The 10,247-nt window shown below is 38.8% G+C and overlaps 1 non-coding gene across 1 annotated transcript; it reads right to left on the reverse strand.

Moving 5' to 3' along the window:
* Positions 1 to 108, reverse strand: LOC112731822 (small nucleolar RNA R71). Its single transcript, XR_003167579.1, has one exon. It is a non-coding gene; the product is annotated as a small nucleolar RNA R71 (small nucleolar RNA).
* Positions 109 to 10,247: the final 10,139 nt, after the last annotated feature.

The following is a 10,247-nucleotide window of genomic DNA, read 5'->3' on the forward strand; positions in this document are numbered from 1 at the left end:
AAGCTTAGAGTGGATGTTCAAACCTTCAGACAGAAGGAAGGTGAATTCCTCTATGAAGCTTGGGAGAGATACAAGGAACTGACCAAAAAGTGTCCTTCTGACATGCTTTCAGAATGAACTATCCTGGATATATTCTATGATGGTCTGTTTGAATTATCAAAGATGTCATTGGACCATTCTGCAGGTGGATCCATTCACCTAAAGAAAATGTCTGCGGAAGCTCAAGAACTCATTGACATGGTTGCAAATAACCAGTTCATGTACACTTCTGAAAGGAATCCTGTGAGTAATGGGACGCCTCAGAGGAAGGGAGTTCTTGAAATTGATACTCTGAATGCCATATTGGCTCAGAATAAAATATTGACTCAGCAAGTCAATATGATCTCTCAGAGTCTGAATGGATTGAAGGAATCATCCAACAGTACTAAAGAGGCATCTTCTGAAGAAGAAGCTTATGATCCTGAGAACCCTGCAATAGCAGAGGTGAATTACATGGGTGAACCCTATGGAAACACCTATAATCCCTCATGGAGAAATCATCTAAATTTCTCATGGAAGGATCAACAAAAGCCTCAACAAGGCTTTAATAATGGTGGAAGAAACAGGTTTAGAAATAGCAAACCTTTTCCATCATCCACTCAGCAACAGACAGAGAATTCTGAGCAGAACCCATCTAGCTTAGCAAATATAGTCTCTGATCTATCTAAGGCCACTGTGAGTTTCATGAATGAAACAAGGTCTTCCATTAGAAATTTAGAGGCACAAGTGGGCCAGCTGAGTAAAAGGGTCACTGAAACTCCTCCTAGTACTCTCCCAAGCAATACAAAAGAGAATCCAAAAAGAGAGTGCAAGGCCATTACCTTACTTGGTGTGGCCGAACCCAAAGAGGAGGAGGAGGACGTGAATCCTAGTGAGGAAGACCTCCTGGGACGTCCAGTGACCAATAAGGAGTTTTCCTTCGAGGAACCAAAGGAATCTGAGGCTCAATTAGAGACCATAGAGATTCCATTGAACCTCCTTCTGCCCTTCATGAGCTCTGATGAGTATTTGTCCTCTGAAGAGGATGAAGAAATTACTGAAGAGCAAGTTGCTAAGTGCCTTGGTGCAATCATGAAGCTGAATGCCAAATTAATTGGTAATGAGACTTGGGAAGATGAACCTCCCTTGCTCACCAATGAACTGAATACATTGGATAGGCAGAAATTACCTCAAAAGAAACAGGATCCTGGCAAATTCTTAATACCCTGTACCATAGGCACCATGACCTTTGAGAAGGCTCTGTGTGACCTGGGGTCAGGAATAAACTTAATGCCACTCTTTGTAATGGAGAAACTTGGGATCTTTGAGATGCAAGCTACCAGAATCTCATTAGAGATGGCAGACAACTCAAGAAAACAGGCTTATGGACAAGTAGAGGACGTGTTAGTAAAGGTTGAAGGCCTTTACATACCTGCTGATTTCATAATCCTAGACACTGGGAAGGAAGATGATGAATCCATCATCCTTGGAAGACCCTTCCTAGCCACAGCAAGAGCTGTGATTGATGTGGACAGAGGAGAATTGGTCCTTCAACTGAATGAGGACAACCTTGTGTTTAAGACTCAAGGATCTCCTTTTGTAACCATGGAGAGGAAGTATGAAAAGCTTCTCTCACTGCAGAGTCAACCAAAGCCCCCACAATCAAACTCTAAGTTTGGTGTTGGGAGGCCACAACCAAACTCTAAGCTTGGTGTTGAACCCCCACATTCAAACTCTAAGTTTGGTGTTGGGAGGTCCCAACAATGCTCTGAACATCTGTGAGGCTCCATGAGAGCTCACTGTCAAGCTATTGACTTTAAAGAAGCGCTTGTTGGGTGGCAACCCAATGTTATTTAATTATATCTATTTATTTTCCATTGCTATTTTATGTTTTCTTTAGGTTGATGATCATGTGAAGTCACAAAAACTACTGAAAAATCAAAAACAGAATGAAAAATAGCAATAGCACACCCTGGAGGAAGAGCATTATGGCATTTAAACGCCAGAAACAAGCATCTGTCTGGCATTTAACGCCAGAAACAAGCACCAAGCTGGCGTTTAACGCCAGAAACAAGCATCTGCCTGGCGTTAAACGCCAGAAACAGGCTACATTTGGGCGTTTAACGCCAGAAACAAGCAGCAATCTGGCGTTAAACGCCAGGATTGCACAGCAAGGGCGTTTTACACACCTAATTGGAGCAGGGATGTTAAGTCCTTGACCCCACAGGATCCCCTCAGGATCTGTGGACCCCACAGGATCCCCACATCTTTTTCTCTCCTCTTCACACCTTTTCATAACTCTCTTCCCCATATACCCTTCACCACTCACATCCATCCTCTGTTCCCCATAAACCCCACCTACCTCCAAAATTCAAACTCTTTTCCCTCCCAACCCCAACCCTAATGGCCCCTAAATCCCATCCCACCCCTATATAAACCCCTCTTTCCTTCTTCATTTTCACACAACACAACCCTCTCTTCTTATCCTTGGCCGAATACACATTCTCCCTCCATCTCCTCCATTTTTTTTCTTCTTCTCCTTCTTTCTTTCTTCTTTTGCTCGGGGACGAGCAAACATTTTAAGTTTGGTGTGGTAAAAAGCATTGCTTTTTGTTTTTCCATAACTATAAATGGCACCTAAGGCCAGAGAATCCTCAAGAAAGAGGAAAGGGAAGGCAATTGCTTCCACCTCTGAGTCATGGGAGATGGAGAGATTCATCTCAAGGGTCCATAGCTCAGTAATAGAGCATTTGACTGCAAAACAAGAGATCATGGACCTCAACAAGAGCATGAGGAAGTTCCCCACCATGAAATCCCTGAGATACCTCAGGAGATGCACTTTCCTCCACAAAACTATTGGGAGCAAATCAACACCTCCCTAGGAGAATTAAGTTCCAACATGGGACAACTAAGGATGGAGCACCAAGAGCACTCCATCATCCTCCATGAGATTAGAGAAGATCAAAGAGCTATGAGGGAGGAGCAACAAAGGCAAGGAAGAGACATAGAGGAGATCAAAAGCACCATTGGTTCTTCAAGAAGAGGAAGACGCCACCCTCACTAAGGTGGACTCTTTCCTTAATCTCCTTGTTCTTATTTCTCTGTTTTTTGTTTATTATGCTTTATGTTTATTTATGTTTGTGTCTTATTACATGATCACTAGTGTTTAAGTGTCTATGTCTTAAATCTATGAATGTCCTATGAATCCATCACCTTTCTTAAATGAAAAATGCTTTAATTACAAAAGAATAAGAAGTACATGGTTTCGAATTCATCCTTGAAACTAGTTTAGTTATTTTGATGTGGTGACAATACTTTTTGTTTTCTGAATGAATGCTTGAACAGTGCATATGTCTTTTGAAATTGTTGTTTATGAATGTTAAATATGTTGGCTCTTGAAAGAATGATGAAAAAGGAGACATATTATTTGATAATCTGAAAAATCATAAAAATAATTCTTGAAGCAAGAAAAAGCAGTGAATACAAAAGCTTGCAAAAAAAAGAGAAAAGAAAAATGGCGAAAAAAAAAGAAAGAAAAAGAAAAAGCAAGCAGAAAAAGCCAAAAGCTCTTTAAACCAAAAGGCAAGAGCAAAAAGCCAATAGCCCTTAAAACCAAAAGGCAAAGGTAATAAAAAAGATCCAAGGCTTTGAGCATCAGTGGATAGGAGGGCCTAAAGGAATAAAATCCTGGCCTAAGCGGCTAAACCAAGCTGTCCCTAACCATGTGCTTGTGGCGTGAAGGTGTCAAGTGAAAACTTGAGACTGAGCGGTTAAAGTCGAGGTCCAAAGAAAAATAAGAGTGTGCTTAAGAACCCTGGACACCTCTAATTGGGGACTTTAGCAAAGTTGAGTCACAATCTGAAAAGGTTCACCCAGTTATGTGTCTGTGGTATTTATGTATCCGGTGGTAATACTGGAAAACAAAGTGCTTAGGGCCACGGCCAAGACTCATAAAGTAGCTGTGTTCAAGAATCAACATACTGAACTAGGAGAATCAATAACACTATCTGAATTCTAAGCTCATATAGATGCCAATCATTCTGAACTTCAAAGGATAAAGTGAGATGCCAAAACTATTCAAGAGGCAAAAAGCTACAAGTCCCGCTCATCTGATTGGAGCTAAGTTTCATTGATATTTTGGAATTCATAGTATATTCTCTTCTTTTTATCCTATTTGATTTTCAGTTGCTTGGGGACAAGCAACAATTTAAGTTTGGTGTTGTGATGAGCGGATAATTTATACGCTTTTTGGCATTATTTTTACATAATTTTTAGTATGATTTAGTTAGTTTTTAGTATATTTTTATTAGTTTTTAATAAAAAATCACATTTTTGGACTTTACTATGAGTTTGTGTATTTTTCTGTGATTCCAGGTATTTTCTGGCTGAAATTGAGGGACTTGAGCAAAAATCAGATTTAGAGGCTGAAGAAGGACTGCAGATGCTGCTGGATTCTGACCTCCCTGCACTCAAAGTGGATTTTTTGGAGCTACAGAACTCCAAATGGTGCGCTCTCAATTGCGTTGGAAAGTATACATCTATGGATTTCCAGCAATATATAATAGTTTAAACTTTTCCCAATTTTAGACGACGCAAATTGGCATTCAACGCCAGTTTCATGTTGCATTCTGGAGTTAAACGCCAGAAACAGGTTGCAAAGTGGAGTTAAATGCCAAAAACAGGTTACAAACTGGCGTTCAACTCCAAGAGAAGTCTCTACACATGTAAAGCTCAATGCTCAGCCCAAGAACACACCAAGTGGGCCCCAGAAGTGGATTTCTGCATCATTTACTCATTTCTGTAAACCTAGTAACTAGTCTGATATAAATAGGACCTTTTACTATTGTATTAGACAATCTTTGATCAATTTTATGCTATCTTAGACCTTTATGGGGGCTGGCCACTCAGCCATGCCTGGACCTTGTTCTTATGTATTTTCAATGGTAGAGTTTCTACACACTATAGATTAAGGTGTGGAGCTCTGCTGTTCCTCATGAATTAATACAAAGTACTATTGTTTTTCTATTCAATTCAAGCTTATTCCGATTCTAAGATATTCATTCGCACTTCAATATGAATGTGATGATCGTGACAGTCATCATCATTCCCAACCTATGAACGCGTGCCTGACAACCACTTCCGTTCTACCTTAGATTGAATGAATATCTCTGGGATTCCTTAATCAGAGTCTTCGTGGTATAAGTTAGAATCCATGGACAGCCATTCTTGAGATACGGAAAGTCTAAACCTTGTCTGTGGTATTCCGAGTAGGATCTGGGAAGGGATGGCTGCGACGAGCTTCAAACTCGCGAGTGCTGGGCGTAGTGACAGACGCAAAAGGATCAATGGATCCTATTCCAGTATGATCGAGAACCGACAGATGATTAGCCATGCAGTGACAGTGCATTGGACCATTTTCACTGAGAGGAAAGGATGTAGCCATTGACAACGGTGACGCCTAACATACAGCTTGCCATAGAAAGGAGTATGAATGATTGGATGAAGACAATAGGAAAGCAGAGGTTCAGGAGGAACAAGCATCTTCATACGCTTATCTGAAACTCTCACCAATGAATTACATAAGTATCTCTATCTTTAATTTACGTTTTATTTATATTTTAATTATATTTTAATTATCAAATATCCATAACCATATGAATCTGCTTGACTGAGATTTGCAAGATGACCATAGCTTGCTTCAAGCCGACAATCTCCGTGGGATCGACCCTTACTCACGTAAGGTTTATTACTTGGACGACCCAGTGCACTTGCTGGTTAGTTGTGCGAAGTTGTGACAAAGAACTAAGATTATGAACGTGCGTATTAAGTTTTTAGCGCCGTTACCAAAGAATGAACCGTCACGATTTCTGCGCACCAACTAGCTTAGAGATTTGGTACATGCTAGCATGGCCCAACTTTCTATTTCATAGTCATTTTTCAGATTCAATAGAAGTAAAACATGTTATAGTTTGTTCTTTCAATTCCTCAAGAGTCAATCCATACACATTATTGCATCTTTTAACCTCAAATAAAATATCTCCAGAATTTTTACAAACAACCAAACACACAAACTTTCTAAAAATAACTTCAAAACCTAGATCACACAATTGGCTTACACTAAGTAAATTATGTTTCAAACCATTTACAAGAAGAACATCATTTATACAAAATGAAAAGCTTTTACCAACTTTCCCAACAGCCATTATCTTTCCTTTAGCATCATCACCAAAAGTGACAAATCCTCCATCATATTCATCAAGCTTTATGAAGAAGGTTGTCTTTCCGGTCATATGCCTAGAGCATCCGCTGTCCATATACCACATATTCTCCTTCCATTTGGATGCTAGGCATACCTACAAAACAAGCTCAAGTAACCTTAGGTATCCAAATTTTCTTGGATCCTTTCACGTTAAACCATCTCTTATGTCCTAAACCATTATAATAAAAAACAACCTTGTAAACTTTATCACCAATCATCCTCTCACCAAAAAAATATTGAATGGGAAAGTGTCCATTTCGGTCACATAGCCTACAAAACCTTGGAGTTGCTATTTTGTTAAAGCTTGTTGGGTTTTGAAACCTCGTATCATTGGAAGATGAGGCAATATTTCAAAATAAGGTTTCTCAACAGATTTATAGAACCCTAAGCCAGCTTTATCATAAAGAGGTTTTTGACTAGCCAAGATTTGATTTAGATTTTTAGAACTTTGAGTGAACTTGGCTAAGTCATCTTTAAGTCTTTTGACATCTTTAAGCAACTCTTCATTTTCTTTAAAATAGTTTATATATGCAACAACTGAATGGTCACTTTCACAGCTCCTAAGTTGGGCTTTTAACTGCTTATTTTCTTCAACAAGTTCACAAGCAGTTTCGGCCTCCCTTACTTTTTCTTTGAGAAAACTGTTTTCTGCTTTAAGGATGGTGATTTGTTGTTCAAGATCTTGGTTATCAAGCAAAAAACATCTTATCTTTTCAGAAAGGTGGTCTATCATAAGATGAAGATCTTCAGTGTTTGGATTATGAAAGACTACCTGTTTAATGTGATCTGCCATGAGACATGGTTGAGACTTTGTTTCAGATTCTTCATCGTCTTCAGAGTCATTTTCCAGGTCCTCCCATGACGCCATAAGTCCCTTTTTCTTTCCTTTCTTTGGCTTTTCTTCCTTCTTCAACTTAGGGCAGTCAAATTTGAAATGCCCTGTTTCCTTACAGTTGTAGCATGTCACCTTGCTGAGATCTCTCTTCTGTTTTCTTGAACTGCCTCCTTTGCCTCTCTCCTTGAGCTACACCATTTTCCTGAATTTTTTGGCAAACAACACAAATTCATTTTCAGATGAGTTATCACTGGATTCATCATCCAGAGGGTTAGTAACAGATGAGAAAGCTATTCCTTTCCTTTTTGAATCTTTTTTCAAATAGGTATTTTCAAAAGCAAGTAAATTTTCTCTCAAATCATCATACATCATGGAGTCAAGACCACTACTCTCAGAAATAATTAATGCTTTTGTTTCCCACTCTTTTGTGAGACATCTCAACACTCTTCTCACAAGCACAGATTTAGGATACTTGATTCCCATAGCATCCAAGCCGACAATGATGATGTTGAAGCGTTTAAACAATTCATCAATAGATTCTCCTTCCTTCATTGCAAATATTTTATACTCTCTGTTTAACATATCTATCCTGGTCTTCTTTACAATGGTGGTTCCTTCATGAGTCACTAGAAGTTTGTCCCATATTTCCTTTGCCGTTGTGCATCGTGATACCCGTCGGTATTTCTCGAAGCTGATAGCACAGTTGAGTAAGTTGATGGCCTTGGCGCTGAGCTCAACCTTCTTTCTGTCATCTTCGGTCCAGCTTGCTTTTGGCTTAAGAGAGACAACTCCTTCTGCACTTGTAATGGTTGGATATTGAGGACCCTCCATGATAATCTTCCAAAGTCTGTAATCCACTGCTTGCACAAAGATCTTCATTCTCTCCTTCCAATAGGTGTAGTTTTTCCCATTCAAAAGAAGAGGTCTGTTGCTTGACTGTCCTTCGGTCAGGTTGTAGGACACCAGATTTGAGCCACTGTTTTTTGCCATCTGGATCTTTTCTCCAAGCTGCAAAGCTTGATCTCTTTGAGACCAAGCTCTGATACCAATTGATAGTTTTTAGTGGCTAAGAGAAGGGGGTTGAATCTTAGCCCTTTTTCACTTGACAACACTTGCTGGTCTTTGAAACAACTTCTGGAAACTTTTTGTCTTTTTGTCTCGTAACCAGCCACGAGACTTTTTCTTTTGTCTCGTACCCAGCCACGAGACTTTTCTTTTCGTCTCGTCAATCAGCACTAGATTTTTTCAGTTTTATCTCCTGTGCAGTAGAAACAGAAATGGAGTAGAAGGGAGAGAAAAATACACCCAGATATATCCTGGTTCAGTTGCTAAGTGCAGTGCAGCCTACATCCAGTCTCCATCACAACAATGATGGAATTTCACTATAATCATCTTCGATTACATACACCAATTCTCCCTAGGAACTACCCTTCCTATCCGGGACAAGTCCAGAATCTAAACCCAATCCTGAACTTGACTTGGTTACTGCCAAGCTTTTCACTGCAAAGTGCTAACCCAACTCTGCCTTTTTCCGCTCTATGACTTTTTCATACAAACCTCACTGTTTGCCTTTTTTCCATGAGACTCAAGACAGACAAAATTAAACAGAAAAATTACAAAATAAAAACATTGAAGGAGAAGAAATTCTGTTAGCTTAGGTAGCTTTGAGAATCCTGTGCTTTGCACTCTCACTCTTTCTCCTTGAATCAAACCCTGACTGTTCACCCTTACTTATAGGGAGAAGCCTCCAAGGTTGAAACCAAACAGACCAAGCTAATCTTCTTCTTCTTCAAGTCAGAACCGGTTCGGCCAGAGAGAGAAAAGAGATAACCCATGCAAAACTCAACATGCAATTACCTCTAGTCCTTCCTTGGTCACCAATCTTCATCAATTCGAGCCCTCCATCCTTGCCTTGCTCTCCAAGATAGACTCCTGGCCCTTGATGCTTCATGATGATGATAGCTTCATCTACTCCAATCTCTGCCTCTTCCATCACGTAGCCACTGTAGCTACCTCCTGTGGTGGTTGAGCAGAATCAGAGACAAACCATCCCTCCAAGGATCTTCTTCTCTGACCGAAATCTTCTTCAACCATTTTTGGTATGGAGAAGCCAAGATCTCTTCACCAAATCTTACCACAAGTGAATGAGAATCTTAGCCACAGCATACTTTTAGTTTTCCTTTTCTTGCCATCATTGTGATGGTCTTGTAGCGTGCATCCCTTCTTTTCGGTGGCTAGCTTTAGCTTCCATGGTTTGCTGTGTAATGACCGAAAAAAGAAGAGAGTTGAGAGAGAAGATAGAGTTTGAAAGAAAAGCAATTAAATGAAATAGAACAAATTAATTAAAATGAGTTACTTTTTACTTCCCTCTATGCTGAGTAGCGTGTAGCATTAATGCAATCAATCATGTCAATCACACTTTCTCTTTCATGGTTTCCAATGTAAGTTAAATTCAAATTAATTGAATTTGAGATCCATCACTTAATGAAAGGTGGGATCCGTTGGAAGCAAAACAATTTGCTTTCTTTCTCAATTAGATTCGGACCAAGCATAGGATCACTTAGCAAGGATTATAATTGGGCTTGTAGTAACAAAATTCAATCTGGCCCAATTTTCTTTTGATTTTGGACCAACTTCAATGGTCTAGTAACAAGTATTTAAATTGGGCCTGTATCAGAAATTATGATCCAAATACCACATCAAATATTCAACCATAGAATCAATTTATTTTTTTTTTTTATCAATGCTAAATGTGTTTTCAATATAATTGGGATTGCAACATTTTTCTTTTATTTTCGGCCCAAACATACCTGCATAGCAAAAATTAATTAATCAACATATATGAATTAATATTTTTGTAATTAATCAAATTAATAATGTTTAGTCATCACAAATATTAGCTTAGAATTTTCCAAACTCATCAATATGAATCAAACAACACAAAATAAAATATAACAATTTCAGATAAAAAATATCATCCAAACTCTTTATAGTTCATTAATAAAACATTCACATTGATACTGAATTCAAACACAACTAAAAAATTTAGTGTGATGCAACACACAAACAAAACAAAGTAAATTATCCAAAAAGAACTATTCCAAGTATAACTAACCAAAAGTCATCATTACAAAG

This window comes from Arachis hypogaea, chromosome 12 (genome assembly GCF_003086295.3).
Source record: "Arachis hypogaea cultivar Tifrunner chromosome 12, arahy.Tifrunner.gnm2.J5K5, whole genome shotgun sequence".
NCBI classification, from domain to species: Eukaryota; Viridiplantae; Streptophyta; class Magnoliopsida; order Fabales; family Fabaceae; genus Arachis; species Arachis hypogaea.